Consider the following 16,765-nt stretch of genomic DNA (forward strand, 5'->3'; position numbering starts at 1 on the left):
AGAAATAGAGGGAAGTTTTGAGTACGAAGGCTGCCTTAAGGGGAATGACAAGGAAAATCATAACCCTCAACTCCTGGGCTCCATGTAAAACAAATGCTAACCGCAAGATTTGCTTTTAGCTCTGAATAACTGGTATGACTCAATCATGGGTAAATTTGACTTACTTTTAAAACTCACCACATCCCAGAAGGATTCAGGGACTAATTCCAGACCCGTACAATAATATAACAACAAAAGCTAAGCCTTCTCTGGAACTCACTCTATGCCAGATACAGTTCTAAATGACTTCCATGTATTAACTCCTTCAGTCCCATAACCACCCAATGAAGCAGGTGCTACCATTATTATGGCCATTTTACAGACAAGGACACTGAGACACGGAGAGGGTAAGCAAACCGCCCAAGTCATGTTACGCTAAGAGGAGGAACCAGAATTTGAACCCAAGCAGGTTGGCTCCAAAGGCTAGATTCCTAACCACTAAATCATCCTGCCACCAGGTCAAGAAGGTTAAGAGAGGGGGAGCAGCCAAAGAATAATTCTAGTAGGTTTTTGGAACCAGTTGACCATACCGTCCCCCTCCCCCCACTCCCCTGTGGCTGGCAATGTTCTTGAACAGGCGTCTCTATCTGCAGGGACACCAGTCATGCGCTCTCAGAGGAAGAGATGCAAAGTCTTGTCACTGCTGGGAGATTCACCACCATGTTTGGTGTCACTTCAAGGAATTAGATCTGTTCATTGCTATTCTTGACTTACTTGTCAAGATCATGAGCTTTGGCACTGAGAGCACAGAGTCAGGAGCAGGCAAGATTGGAACAGTGCCCAGGGCACTGTAAGCTCTAGATAACATTTTTTTAATTAATTTTTTTGGAGTACAGTTGCTTTACAATGTTCTGTTAATTTCTACTATACAGCAAAGTGAACCAGCTACACGTATACATATAGCCCCTCTGTTTTGAATTTCCTTCCCATTTAGGTCACCACAGAGCATTGAGTAGAGTTCCCTGTGCTATGCAGCAGGTTCTCATTAGTTATATATTTAATACATAGTATTAATAGTGTATATATGTCAATCCCCATCTCCCAATTCATTCCACCCTGCCCTTTCCCCTTTGGTATCCATATGTTTGTTCTCTACGTCTGTGTCTCTATTTCTGCTTTGCAAATAAGATCATCTGTACCATTTTTCTAGATTCCACATATATGGGTTAATATACGATATTTGTTTTTCTCTTTCTAAATAAAATGATACCAACTTGAACATTCTTACACTTGAATACGAACTTATATTTTGTACCCTAAAACATCTTAAAAATTTTAAATTAAATTTAGACATTTATTCATTTAGATGAGGCCATAGTTACCTTGATTTCTTAGTTTTAAATAAGGTTTCAGTTAGAGTTTTAATATCATAATCATGACATCTTGCAGAAGCATTTAATAAAGTCTAGCTATTATGATAAACAAAAGCTATTGTTTTAATTCAGTCCATTATTCAACAATGAAGTCCTTTCATTCAAAGTAAAATACTGCATGGTACTTTCAGCATCATTCGAAGTTTACAGATTTAAATAAAAACCCAAGGACGAGACTGGTTAAATAATTTGACCAAGCTCACCCAGTTGTGGCTGGGTTTGAAACCAGACTTGCTGAACCTCAAAGACAAGGCTTTTTTTTTTCTAATATCAACTAAAAAGAGAGAGAGAGATTAGAGTGGTAAAGCTTTCCTTCTTAGGATTGTGACTGGGAGATTAAACAAAATAAGCAGCTCTAATTTCCTGTAAGCCTCTTTTCTGTAAAGAACCAGACAATTCTGGCTTCTAACCACTATGACCATCCAGCGTAAAAGTATAATAGTTTATAATAACTTAGCAAGACAAGGGCTTCTAATAAATAACTAAATCCAAGATCTTGAGCAGCCATGAATTCTGCCAAGTTAAGCAGAAATCTTCCAGTGCCTGCTGGTTTCATTGGCAGATATCGTCTTTTTAAGACTCCTCAGAATTACTCTTCATTTTCAAAATTATTCTAACCTAATTTGGCCATAAATTTTTTTCTGGTTTTGGGCTTACAGTTGAGAAATCTTGCATGTCCCCACATATAATCTAATTCTCTGACATTTCCACTTACAAACAAAACCTTTATTTGCCAGAGGAACATCTAGCTGCTTGCACCCAAGTATTTCATAACTGAGAAGATATCCTGTGAGGCTTATTCATTTGTTTTGGCCAATGTCATAGCTAAATGGAGATATGATGTCTTAACACACTGCAGAGCTTGGCCATCGGTAGCCTGGTCTTACCGTAAACATGTGAAAACCAGGAAATATTTGTCCTATTAAACTTTCATGTATTTAAGTGGGTCAGGTTCTCACTCAATAATACTGACGATAAGCAAATGGATTTTTTCCCCCCTCATTTCAGTAGAGAGCATTTTAGACACCACTTTCCTTCTGTCTTTCCTGATGAAAATGTGCATAAAGCCTGTGATAGTTGGGGGCAGATCCTGTGTAGTGTTAGGTAGTCTGCCCTGCATCTCCAGAAAAGGCTCTGGGCCCAGTCTACCCACTGTGTCTCCTTTGGTTACACTTTTATCTCTTTGCTGCTTCTTTGCCATACTCCAAACTCTTGGGGCACTCAGCATTTATCTCCTTCCCTCCATGCTTCTTTTGGCCTCAGCCAATTCTCCCCTTCAAAAACTAGAAGCAACTGCTATATATTCAAAGACAAACTGGAATTAACTTTATATCTCCAGAACTAAACTGGAGATATAACCCTCCAAGCCTCCTCCGCTCCCTCGCTCCTAAGAAAAACTTCTCCCACAATCTTCCTTGTCTCAGTGACAGCAACTCCATCTTCCCCCTTGAGAGTTGCTCAAGCCAAAACTCTCCATATATGATTGGCTCTCCTCTTCCTCATGTATCAGGACATCCTAACAGTTTCATCTTCAAAGTACATCCTACCTACAATGACATCCCCCATCCCCCCAGCCCCACCTCCACGGTCACCTCCTCACCCGAGCCACCATTATCTCTCACCTGGATTTTAACAATAGCTTCTAACTGTTCTCTCTGCTTCCACAAATGCCCCTCTTCAGACTATTCCTGATACAGAGACTCCGGAGATCCTGTTAAAACCTAAGTCAAATCGTGTGCACCTCCACTTCACCCAGAGGAAAAGCCAACACCCTTACAGCAGCTATGGTGCCCACATTATCTGAGGCCACCTGGGTCCTCCTTTCCAATCCTGCCTCCTGGGTCCTCCTTGAATGTACAGCCAGTACTCTGCACTCACTCTTCCTTCTGTCTGGACGCCTCCTTCCGATTACCTACAAGGCTAACTTTCTCACCTCCTCAAAGTCGGTGCTCCTATGACACCTTTTCAATAAGACTTAGCCTGACTATTCAATTTTCTTTTCTTTTCTTTTCTTTTTTTTTGCTGCTGAATAATTTTTTTTATTGATGTTAAATTCACATAACAAAAAATTAATCATTTTAAAGTGACAATTCAGTGACATTCGGTACATTGACAATGTTGTGCAACCAACACCTCTATCTAGTTCTAAAACAATTTCATCACCCCAAATACCACGCAGAACAAAGGAAGACAGAAATACCTGCCCATGTGGAATTTTCAGCCTAGTGGAGAAGGAGGATGACATTTATATAAATAAGTAAAAGTATTTATAAAAGGTTTTACATGGTGATACATTCAGGGAGAAAAAGAAAGCAGAGGAGGGAAGTAAGGAGGATTGGAGAAGTGTGCAGTTTTAGGTAGGGTGACCTGGAAGGCCAACTAGGAAGGTGGCATTTGATAAACAGCGGAAGCACAGCCCAGGCAGAAGCACGCCTGGTGTGTCCGAGGAGCAGCAGGGAGCCCTGTGACTCGAGTGGAGAAAGACGGCAGGGAAGTAAGAGCAGGTCGGAGAGGTCCAGTGACCAAATGGTGCACCGTGAGTCAACTTAAGCACTTTGGTCCTTGCTTAGTGAGATGGGAACCACAGGAGGGCACAAGGCAAGGAATGGCAGGACCTGACGTGGGTTTTAGCAAGAAGGCTCTGGGTGCTGAGAATAGCCTTCAGGAGGGTAAGGGATGAGGAAGAAAGCAAGTTAGGAGGCTTTGTGATGGCTCAGATGAGAGAGCTGGTGGCTTGGACCAGGCTGTGGAAGTGTAGGTTGTGAGACAAGGTTGGATTTTGGCTGTATTTTGAGGTTTGCTGACAGAATTTTTTGATGAACAAGATATAGGGTAGGAGAGAAAGACAGTGGGCAAAGACGACTTCAAGACTTTTGCCTGAGCAACTGGGCATAGTGGGTTGCTACTTACTGAGATGGGGGACTGGATGCGGAACAGGTTTTGGAATGAGAGTCAAGCAGTTTTGGGCAGATTCAGCTTGGCATATCTCGTAGACATACAACTGGAGATGTCAAGTCACCAGTGGGCTGTTTGCTTCTGAAGTTCAGGAGACACATTTGGGCTAGAGATATATCATCCAGATATATATAGATTTGGAATATGTCAGTGTATAGATAAAATTAAACCCACCAGACTAGATGAGATCTTCAAGAGTGAAAGTATATAGATAGATCATGAGGTTACGAAAGAGCAACAGCTTATTTTCACTGGAAAGCTTCCCTGGGGAGAGATAGTCCTCTTTCCCAAACAGATAAATTTGCATCTCTGTGTGTAAATCACTGCGGAAGTGCTGAGAATTTAGCATAAGTTAAAATAAGTTTCTATTAGAATCCTTTCTTTCTTTGTTTCTGTTTCTCATTTTGTTTTGGTTGTTTGCTTGCTTTGCAAGTAACCTTATAGAATCTGAACCCACTTTGGAAACACTGCATTGCTTCTTTCTTTAAATTTCAATTCTGCTAATAACTAGTTAGGATTGTAATGGCATCCTGCCGTTGTCAATGCCACCAATTACCTCCACGTAATTGCTAAAACCACTGTGTGTCCTTAGTCTTCATCTTGCCTTGAGCTCTGAGCAGCCTCTGTCCCAGTGGAACAGTTTCTCCCCGTCTTTCTTCAGGACACCGCTGGCTGCTCTTCACATCTCCTCTTTTCCCCACCGTTGCATGGCTCAGTCCTTGAATCTCTGTCTACACTCATTCCCCATGTGACATCATCCACTTTCTTGGTTGTAGACTTCATCTATATGCGGATTATACTCTCAAAGTTAAACCTGCTGTCCAGACTATCCCCCTGAACTTCAGACTCAGATATGCACCTGCTCACTTGACCCTCCACTCATCTGTATCCTAGACGTCTCAAAATTAACCCGTCAAGACTTATTCCTGTTCTTCACACCAAAATCTGCCCTTCCAACAGCACTTATCATCTTGGTTGATGGCAACTCCATCGTTACAGCTGCTCAGATCAAAATCCATGGCAGTTTCTTTATGCTTCTGTCTCCAACACATCTCATCCAAACCATCAGCAAGTCCCACTGAATCTACTTTCCAAGTATATTCAGAGCTCAACCACGTGACCACTGCTCATGACGCTCACTGGTGGTCCAGGCTACCACCATCTCTTGCCTGGATTATTGCAATAGCCTCTGAATTAGTCTCTTTGGTCCTTCCCTTGCCCCCTTAGACTCTATTTTCAAAGCAGAAACCAGCATGGTTCTTTTAACCACTCTTCTCCTCAAACCTCTCCTTTTATTCAGTGAAAACCAAAGTCTCTGTAATGGACTAAAAGGCCCTCCATGGTCTGCCGCCCTTCACACTTCTCTGATTCAGGTCTTCTATGTGTCCCACCCTCATTCCACACTTTTCTCCTTCCTCTTCCCCCAACATCCCAAGCTTGCCCCTACCTCAGAGCTGGGATTGGTATCCCTTGGATAACCCTTGGATATCAATGTTACCCAAATCTCTGGAGATCTTCTCCTTTCCACTTGTCTGTCTCTGCATTCACAGAAAACTGGGAAGTGTGGAGGGGCGAGCAGAGAAATATGGACCCTCATAATCATAGGACAAACATTTTGAAGGACATATATGAAGAGCTCTCCTGCTGGAAAAGCAGGAATCTGAAAACCAAAGATATCCCAGATCTGTTTGAGCTATTCGTCCACATCTTCAAACATAGAGGGAGCAACGTCCTCATCTATACAACCTGTTCAAGAGCAGAGACAACCCAATGTCCTGCTGGGGATTCTGTAATTCAAATCAGCAGTCACGGCATGCTGCCAGCAGGGCACAGAGATGAAGGTTCCCAGAGCAGGAAACGTAAAAAATAATGACGATGGCTGACATTATTAAACGTTTGCTGACAGCTAGGTGCGGTGCTGTTACTTTACATCCATTTAATCTTTAGAAACCACCCTCTGAGCTTGGTATTAGTACTAAGATGCTGGTTTTATAGGTAAAGAATACAAGAATTAAAGAGGTCAGATGAGTGGCTTAGAGTCATCAGTAAGTCATCGGCAGGGATTAAATGCAGTTCTGTGTAAGTCAGAGCTTTCTCTCACATACTGTACATAGAATAGCAGAAAGGGGATAACAAGGTTCATATTGAGGTTTTGGGGGCAATGACACATGAATATTTTTGGCCTCAAGAACTGCTGCAAAAAAAGAAAAAAGAAGGGGTCTTCCCTGGCGGTCCAGTGGTTAAGAAGCCATGCTTCCACTGCAGGGGTTGCAGGTTCGATCCCTGGTCGGGAAACTAAGATCCTGCATGCCACATGGGGTGGCCAAAAAAAAAAAAAAAAAGAGAGAGAGAACTGTTGCAGCCAGAGGAAGCACACCTCCCACTTCTCTGTCCCTGACACTCAGGGGTACAGCTTTGGGGGCCAGCTCTGCCACATCTGACTCTACACGCTTTGTTGGGAGACTTCAGAGAGGAAAGAAATGGAGCTGTCAACTGGAGGTGCCAATGCCAAGCGTGAACTTAAATCAGTTATTCCTCCCTACCCACCACTCCCCCAGAAAGATGAGACCTCAGCAGCCCTGCCCCTCATACCTATCACTCTCCTTTTTCATCCTGTATCTCCTTCTCCCTGAGGGTCTGACTTCTCTTCCCCATATCACATACCCTTTGCCCCGCAGCTCCTTGCTTGCTAAGCACTTTTCCCTTCACTGTCTGAGCAGATTCCACTTCTGGACTTCAGTGGATTCCAGCAAGAATAATTCTGGCGTATGAGCACTTTGCATGTACTGTATACTGCAAGGTCCCCTCCCAAGCCCATCCTCCCCCATTTATTTTCCATTACACGAGGCCAAAGTTCCATATCATACAAACAAGACTTCAAGGGACTTCATCAGTCTATAACTTAGGTTTCCCATGGGTAATACTACCTTTTTCATAAACAGAAAATTGAGAGCAATGATTAAGTTTAACCCACATTTTTGTTTTAAAATTCCATTCCCTTTGCGATAAATGTGTTTTTGTAAAACGCCCCAAGGAAAGACACTTACCATCAGTCTGATGCGTGCTTTCTTCCTCAACTTCCTACCAACGGAGTTTGTTAACTCTAAAAACCAATTTCTCTAACAGCTCTGTGCTAAATACGACAGCCTTTCTTTTAAAACCTCCCATTTTCCTTATCAGTTAAGACACAGGAACCGGCTTACTGATAAGCTAAAACTGATTCACTGTACTGTTAACGAAGACCAACTTCAGTTTGCCTCACATTCTCTATTCGAAAGGTCTCTGATGAAGCTGCACTTCCAGTTGTAACATTATCTCCATAGATGGTCACATTTCCTCTTAATTCTATTTTACCTCCCTTGTGGGTGACTTCCTCAGCAAAACCTCCCGACTCCATGTAAGTGGCAGATCACTCAGTGCCCTTACAGTGTGAGATGGCAGCTATAACCTTCCAAAAGCTGCAGCTCCAAGAACAACAGTGCACTTTTCTGTAGGAAGTTTTACTGTTGATGCTTCAACGTCAATGTTTTGAAAGCATCTGATACGATTGGGTGCGTTAGGTGTACACCAGGCTCTGTGTGCAGAGACTTTTGCACACAGTGACACTTTCATTCCTCAGAGGCTTACCGGAGGCTCAGAGAGGCAGATTAACTACCTTACTCAAGGCAAGAGCCAGTACAAGGTGAAGCCAGAATCCAAAGCCTCCATAACTGGACTCTTTCCATGTGTCTCCAGACGGCCTGTCTTGGATGGCTGTAATACAGATTTGTGGACTCAGGTTGCACCTGTTAGAATTCTGAATAAACCAACTTTAATCATCTATGTGATTTTCTTTTTCAGGCTGTTGGTGACTTCCAAATGATCAAGGCGTGCCAGCTGCCAAAGAACTCTCTAATGTAGTAGAAAGAGCGGGAGCTTTAGACACAGCTGCTTTTCCTCTCACTGACAGCGTAGCTTGGGTCAAATTCTCCATCCTCTCTAAATCTCTTGTGCAAAGGGTATGGTTATCAATATTAAATGAATAATCTGTGTAAGGGATCAGCCATATTAATGAACACTGGTGGCTTTCTGTCCTATCATATACTCAATCCACCAAAATTGTGCTAAAAAAAAAAACTTCAAAATTTATTTTCTTTCATATTTGCTTCCAGACTCCAGTCTCACCAAGGGAACCAAATCTCCTTTTCTCCTTACCTATGGTCACTGTACATAAAAGATGAAAATCTACAGCACAATCCAATTATTTACTACACAATCTTTTTATGGAGCCTATTTTTACATGGGGTCATCTATCACTTCTTCTCCACAGCTACAGAATTAAAGAAAATGCACTTGAACAATAAACCAAGCAGTATTTATGGATGTATCCAACGTTGTGTTGGGCGTTATGAGAGATGTAAAGTAAGTTTGAGACTCATTACTGATCTCAAGGAACTTAAGCTTTACCTAAAAAAGGGTGGGAGGGGAATGTAACATTTTACAAAGCTGAATATTTTGAGTTTAAATTAGAAATCTGCAACAATCTGAATATTTTTAAAAAGTAGAGTAGGTTATCAAGAAACTATAAAGTAGTCTTTGTTCAAGAGTGGAATTTTTCAAATCTTTCTGGCATGGTTGAATTATGGCTCTACCCTAAATCTACATCTCTTGATGTGCGTATTAAGACAGCAGGACAGTGTTTAGAAACTTGGGCCAACTCTGCTGTGGAATCTGCCTTTCAAAGAGTTTGTCAGCACTGGCACTTACGTACTTGACTGTTACCAAGATGACTAACAGCATCTTCAATGTTTCCATTGACTGTTCAAGACATTTCATGAAGTCCAGGGAGGCCAGCATCTATCAAGGCCTATGAGGTTTTGTAATAGAGAAGGGAACATTTGATGTAAGATAGAGGGGCCTCAGTAGCCATGGGCTGCTTCAGGAATTTCCTCTTTATCCTTCTGTCTTCAAGGGCTCTGCAAAATGTAGAATCCAGAGATTCTTGCTGATGCATCCAGCCGGCAGGGAGAGGCTGGGTGAGCCTGGGCGGGGACACAGCCTGCTCCCTTGAGGATCTCTCTCCAGGCCCGAAGATCTGACATTGCACTCCACGTATAATTTGCTCTCAGGCCACACCCACTAAAAATGACTGCACCCCTTGGAGGTGACTCTCCTAAACAAAAGTGACCCAGAACCGATGGAAGGCGATGCTTCTCTGTGGGGGCACAGAACATCTGTGACAACTCACCATTCAATGACATGAAAGGAAAGATCAAAATTGGCCAAACTTGTTTGTCTGAAATGAGAACAGATTGGTGCAGCTGGAAGAGCAGAAATGTGTTTGTTGTGTGTGTGTGTGTGTGTGTGCACACACGTGTACAAGAGTTTGTGTTTGCATGTGGGTTTTGTCCACGTGGAGAGGACATCTTAGCTCTGTACCCAAACCAAAAGAAGCTTTTAAATGTCAAAAATCTCACTGACCTGCCAAAATGGAAAAGTTGGCTGGGCTTCCTTGCGCCTTGGAGAAGTAGGAATAATTAGTTCAGACCCACTTCCAATTCCACAACCATATAACAGCCCAGCGTCTTCCCTATGAGGTCTACTAATTCCGGGGGCTCCTGGTCTCGAGGTGTCTCCGCCTCAGGCTTCTGTGCCCAGGAGTCCCGTCTCTGTCCTGCTCAGCATCAGCCCGGGACTTGCCCTTTCTCCAACTTGCACAAGAAATCCACGTACAACAACAGTTCTGGAATGTGGGGCGCCAAGCTAACGATGTGTACATCACCTGGAGTATCTCACAGCTTCCTATCCTTCCTCCCCTCTTGCACCTGCTCTTCACCAGCCCTCCCCTCCCAGAGATGCTCAGATGCCTCTCACTTCTCCTCAGTGTCTGTCCCCAGATGTGCACACCCCAAATCCCCCGCGGTGCTAGGCAGCTATGAAAGCTGCTCCCTTTTAGAAAGAAGCTGAGGCTACAGATTGCAAATTCATTTTTCTGTCACATCTGCCTTTGCTCTCCTCCCCTCCCCATGAGAGCTTTTCCCCTTCTAGCACCTTCTCTCCTCTTACCTGGTTACTACAACTCACCAAATATGTTCACCAGTAAGACTTGCTGCTTCACTCCCCTAAGGAGGAAAGAGTTTCTTGAAGAGCAGAAAAACCTTATAAATACAGGTGTCCAAATAGCTTATAAAGGAATCTCAGCATCTATGAAAAATAGAAAATTGTAGGATTAATGTTTTACCCCAGAAAACTAGAATCAAATCTAATACATAACCAGAAACGTTCCCTCCTTGTAAGACTAGCCCTGTATGTCTCTGCCTCGCCCTTCAACCTGGGTCAATGTCCTCCTCGTCATATTTAACAGGAAATAAAAACTCGACTTTATTTCATAGTCACACTATAGAAAGTTCTTTCAGATCTTTTATGATCACATAAAGAAGTAACAAGCTTTCTATTTTCAGGAGTTTCTATATTCTTGACTTTCTGAAGCAATTGTCTTCAATAATTGACTTCTTATCCTAATTCGTCTGTATAAGTCAAAGATTTTGGCTTGCAGTACTCTCTCTCTCTGCCTCTTTTTGAGAAATTAAAACTTAAAACCAAGCACAGAAGGTAGTATTTTGTCCCTTCCTTCTTACTCCTATCCCATAGTTCCAAAAAAAAAAAAAAAAGTCTGTGTTTAGCTGAGAGTTCACAGAGGTGCTTGCTTTGGGAATTGAAGAATAGGAGTTATGCTGAAGCCATATGTCAATTGGAAGAAAAAATAATTTTGATCTGAAAAATTAGATTTTTTTTTACATTCTCTCTTTCTTTCTCTCCCTCTCCCTTTCCCTCTCCCTCTCTTTCTTTCTCTCCCTCTCCCTTTCCTTCCCCCCCATCTCTGTCTCTCTCTCCCACATACACACACACACACACGTCTCCTCCTCCAAAACAACAACAACAACAAAGAATGGAGAATGTTTAGTCAATGGCTTTTATAAAATATGTTTAGCTCCCTCCATGTTTTAACAAGTTTCAAGGTTCATGTGTTCCCTGCCAGACCTGAGTAGTTTAAACGAAAGGATGAGCAACTGACTCCCTAGAAATTGTGAGGTCCCAATAAAAAGCACCTTTAGCAAGTGTGGTGGCCAGGCTCCAGGATGGCCCCCAATAATCCCTGCTTCCTGTTGTTCACACCTTTGCAGGGTTCTCTCCACTCTGTACCAGGGAGGTCGACGTGACCAGTAAATCACGGAGTAAGTAATCACACGTCACCTCCAAGATGAGGTTATAAAAGGCATGTGGCTGCCATCTAGGGCTCCCTCTCTAGAATCACTCTGTCTCAGAGAAGCCATGTGTCGAGCAGCCCCATGAGTGCTCCACATGGAGAGGTACCAGAGCTTTCTGACAACAACCCACACGAGTGAGCTTGGAGGGAGGTCTTCCAGTTGCATTCAAGTCTTCAGAGATGACAACTTCTAACCAACAGGTTGACCACAACTTTATGAAAGACCCTGAAGTAGAACCACCCAGGTAAGTCACTCTCAGATCCCTGACCATCAAAAATATGTGTGAGATAAGAAGTGTTTATAGGTTAGGCTACCAAATTTTAGTCATTTATTATACAGCAATAGGTTACTAATAGTTGATAATAATGTGTCTATCACCATTTTCCTAGTGAATCTATTGACAGGAGGTAGAAGTCTGGGGTCCTTGTTAGCATGAAATGGCTTTCATTCAAAAACACAACTTCTAGTCCTACTTAAGAGGCCTTTTGCTATCTGTGTTGTCAGGAAGCTGCTTCACTGTATCTCTTGGGTTTCCCTTTTCAGAGGCAACTTCCTATGTTAGAGATTGTTCCACTGTTCTTAAAAACACTCCTTCCCTAGTCTAATCAGATAAAGTTTCTTCTCTGCTACATGCTCACTCTATATATTCAACAGATCATTGCCTGTGTATCAGAAGGAAGCAAACAGTGTTTTATCACAGGAAGCAACATTTCATCATGCTGCCCTTGAAATACTGGTCAGCAGGGGCATCTGAGAGGACTCATGAGGACAGGTCTCTGTGGGCAGTGAGATGACCCACATGTGGGTATCAGGAGCACAGCAAACAGGCAGCAGATGTCACAGGAGGAAAGCCAAGGGTTCAGAAGAGCAGAGGTCAGGGGCTGTGGCTCGGGCAGGCAGTCCATGACTTTGGGTAGACAGTCTTTGCCTTGATCAGAAATGTTCTCATCTTGATATGATGTCTCCTCTAGCAGCCTTTGCTCCCTGGAATCTCACACAAATGCTTTAGCTTCTAACACAGTGAGAGTGTGAGAGGACATCTGATGTGTAGGTTATGGTCTCAATACTCCCCTGTGTGCTGGCCTTTCTTCTCTGGGGTCTCGGTTACAGCCCCTGCCTTCTAACTCTGTAAGAACCTAAGAGGAAAGGCCCAACTGTAGGTCCTGTTCTCATTCATTCCTCCTGTTTAAACAAATGCTGACATTTTCTTTCATGGCCCTACATCTTCTAAAACCTAGAAATCTAGAAGCTTCCATCTGGGGTTGGTAAAAATTTAAATGTGTTTATCATTTGCTGAAATTCTCCAATCCTGTAAATACTTGTTCTCAGATTATCTTCTGAGATCAAGTCCAGATATTCTGAAGCATTCCAAGAAAATTTAGACTTAGGAAGGAAAGAGGGTTAGGATTAGGATTAGGATTATGGAGGGAAAAAAGGTAATTTCACAGAAACCACAGTCATGCATTTTCAGGATGTCACTTTAATCATCCGCTTAAAATTGTTTTCTCAATGTCCTATACAATTCTCGTGAAATCAACTTCCCTAATTGATAACACATTTAAAAAAACAATTTGCCAATATACTTGTGCATTACATAGCACATAATATGTAACAGATACTGCACTTTTGTCTGAAGCACAAAGCAATAGAATATTGGGGTACCAGACTAATTTAAAAATCATGTATTTCTGACTATTATGAGTAATATTCAGTGAAGAAATTTTGAGTATTTCTGAGTATTATCCATAATACTTAGGATAATCATTTTAAACATGCTCACATATTTCCTGTCAGCCCTATTTCTAAGAATGTGTATGTGAATACAATTGTGCAAGGTATATATAATCATGAATAAATATTTTATATATATATACACATATACACATACAACAAAAAGATGTAAAAGAGACACAAAACAAGTAAAAGGAGAATCCTATGATGTTTCTAGAGAAGACTCAATAATAAAAATCATAATTATTTTGGACTTTGACAAAATAATTCTAAAATTAAAATTAAAAAGAAATAAAAATAGCAAAACTAACTTTTTATGCAATGCTCATGTGTGCTAGGCACTGGTTCCGTCCGCCATTATAATCATCATCATAATAAACTAATAAGGTAAAGACTATTATTACCCACACTCTCCAGGTAAGGAAACTGTGCCACAGAGAAGTGAGTGTATTTGCTGGGCCACCTGCTAGTCAGCTGGGGACCTGGGATTTGAACCTGAATGCTATGAAAGTGAAGCCTGCTCTCTACCTGATGTCTGCATGGCTTCTCAACTTTCCAGGAATGTTTGAGACCAGCCACTGAAATGTTAAAAAGCAGTAAAAAGTTAAGGGAATGGATGATTTATCCTTCCACATGTTTTCTCTTGGGCCTACTGTTGTCCAATTAAGTTTCAGTAATTAAAATAATATGGAAAAAAGAAAAAGAAAAACAAATTAAAAGCAAAACAAAACAAAATAATATGGAACAGCCACAGGAGGAGACAGCTTAATAGAACAGAATGGAAAACCTAGAAACAGATCTAAATATTCCTAAGAATTTATCATAAGATGATAAAAAAAAACACAGCATATCAAATCTGGGGAAAAGAATAGATTCTAAATAAATGGTGTTAAGACCATTTTAGATTTATTTAAGCATTGTAAATGTTTTAATATAAGCATTATAAAATATATTACAAGCCATAGAAAAATCAAGTTCAACTGATGAAAAAATTAAATTCCGGATGGATTAGAGATTACACAGTAAAAAATTTAAAGCTGTAAACAAATAGAATATAATATTTATTTGATTATGCAGTGGGAGTAATATTGGCTTTCTAAGCACAATAATACATATAGAAACCAAAACAGCAGAGATCAAATCAATTTCATTACATCTGAATATATTATAAATAGACAGCAAGCAAAAGGCTGGGAAAATATTTGAAAATTTGAAAATTTATATATAGCTTATATATTTAGCATATATACATATATATACACTCAAATATATACATTCTATACAAGTATATTTTATAAATCACTAACAGGAAAGAAAACAACTTAATTTTTAAGATAGGCAAATGTTATGAACAGGCAGTTCAAAAAAGAGGGTATAGGAGTTTTCAATAAGCTTTAATAGAATATAATGCATCAAAAAGTAATTGAGAAATTCAAATTAAAATCAATAAATACCATTTTCACTCATCAAATTTGTAAAAACATTACAAAATTATAATATCCAATACTGACAAAAAGTGTGGGGAGATTATGGATGTATAAACTGGTACAAGTTTTCCAGAGGATAATTTGGAAATTTATATCAAAATACTTTAACTTGGTAGTGTGTCTTCTATTAATATATTTGAAAAAATCATGGATGTTCAAAAATATTTAGCCTCTCATTGGCAGTGTTGTGGACAATAATGGGAAAAAAACTAAATAAACAAATTGAACAATTGATTAAATATCTATCGTACTTCTAAATAATAAAATACTTTGCAGTCATCAGAAATTACGTAGGCTAATCATATTTAAGAAACAGGAAATGTTTGTGACATATTTTAAGTGTTTGAAGAACAGGTTTTCTGATTTTCACTTCCAGCCAAAGTGGTGTAACAGGGACTAGATTTACCCTCCTTTCTAAAACAATTAAAAACTGCACAAGATATATGAACCAATAGCTCTCAAGATACTGACGTCAGGCAATAAATGATATTGAACTCTGAGAGATGGGAGAGAGCCTGAGATTGCCCCAGTTTACTGCCTGGAGTGTTTCTAGGCTATGGCACTGGGAGGGAGAGAGAGATGGAGCCCAGGAGTGGCTCTGAGTTGAGGGTCAGAACTGACAGTCTGGAAAGCCAAGGTAACTAGAGTTCAGAAAGCAGAGTACCAACAAGCAGAGCACTGCATAGAGAGATCTGCAGAAGGTCCCTTCAGTTTCTCAACTGAGTACCAATCAGCTCATGCTTATGAGGAAATTATCTGAAGCCAAGGAAAGAAACACCCCAAAAGATTAGAGGGAATAATCATCACAGTTCATACAGGGCCGGGAATAGTACCTATTCCCACATTCAGAATAGAAAATGATGTAACTCATGAGTTGTCATATAGGCTGTTTAGAAAGATTTTGTCTCAGTAGTAGTATAAATTAACCTTAGACTAAATGCTGCTCTGGTTACACCTAAAAAAATTTAAAAGACCCCCAAAATCCAACTGTTTCAGTGCAACTTAACACTGATTCAGAGCATGAAAGAACAGTTATAGGGATACAAAAATATTCAGTATCTAGCAAGTCAAAATGAACATTCCCTGACATCCAAAGATTATCAAGTATACAAAAGAGCTGAAAAATACTACTCAATGAAAAGACAAACAATTAAAACTGACCCAGAATTGACATACAGGGTAGAATTAGTAGAAAACATTAAATCAGCTATTATATCTGAATTTCATATGTTTCAAAAAACTACATGAAAGACTGAAAATGTTAAGCAGAGACATGGTAGATACAAAAAAAGACCCAAAGAGAACTCCTACAGTTACAAACTAAAATATTTCAGATGAAAAAAATGCAAGGTATGTTAATAGAGGCTACACAAAATGAAACACAGAAATTAAAAAAATCAGAAAAAAATAGAGCATCAGGGAGGTGTGGGACATTTTCAAGGTATCTCATACAAATGTAATTTGAGTCTCTGAAGGAGGGGAGCTAGAAATGGGACAGAAAAACGTTATTTGAAAAAATAATGGCCCCACAATGTTGCAAATTTGATGAAAATTATAAAACCCCCAAGTTCAGGAAGCTCAGTGAAACTCGAGAATGAAGAGCATGAAGAAAAGTACCCCAAAAGGCACACCACAATCAAGTGATAAAGAGAAACTTTTAAAAGTCATGGGGGGGTGAAATCATGTTACTACAGAGCGACAGAGATTATATCAGATTTCTTATCAGAAACAAGCAAGATGGTAGTGGAACAAGATCTTTAAAGTACCAAAAAAAAAAAAAAAAGTCACCTTAGAATTCTTTACCCAGTTAAAATATTGTTCAAAAATGAATGTGGGGCTTCCCTGGTGGCACAGTGGTTGAGAATCTGCCTGCTAATGCAGGAGACATGGGTTCGAGCCCTGGTCTGGGAAGATCCCACATGCCACGGAGCAG

The sequence above is a fragment of the Balaenoptera acutorostrata genome, chromosome 12 (genome assembly GCF_949987535.1).
Source record: "Balaenoptera acutorostrata chromosome 12, mBalAcu1.1, whole genome shotgun sequence".
NCBI lineage: Eukaryota > Metazoa > Chordata > Mammalia > Artiodactyla > Balaenopteridae > Balaenoptera > Balaenoptera acutorostrata.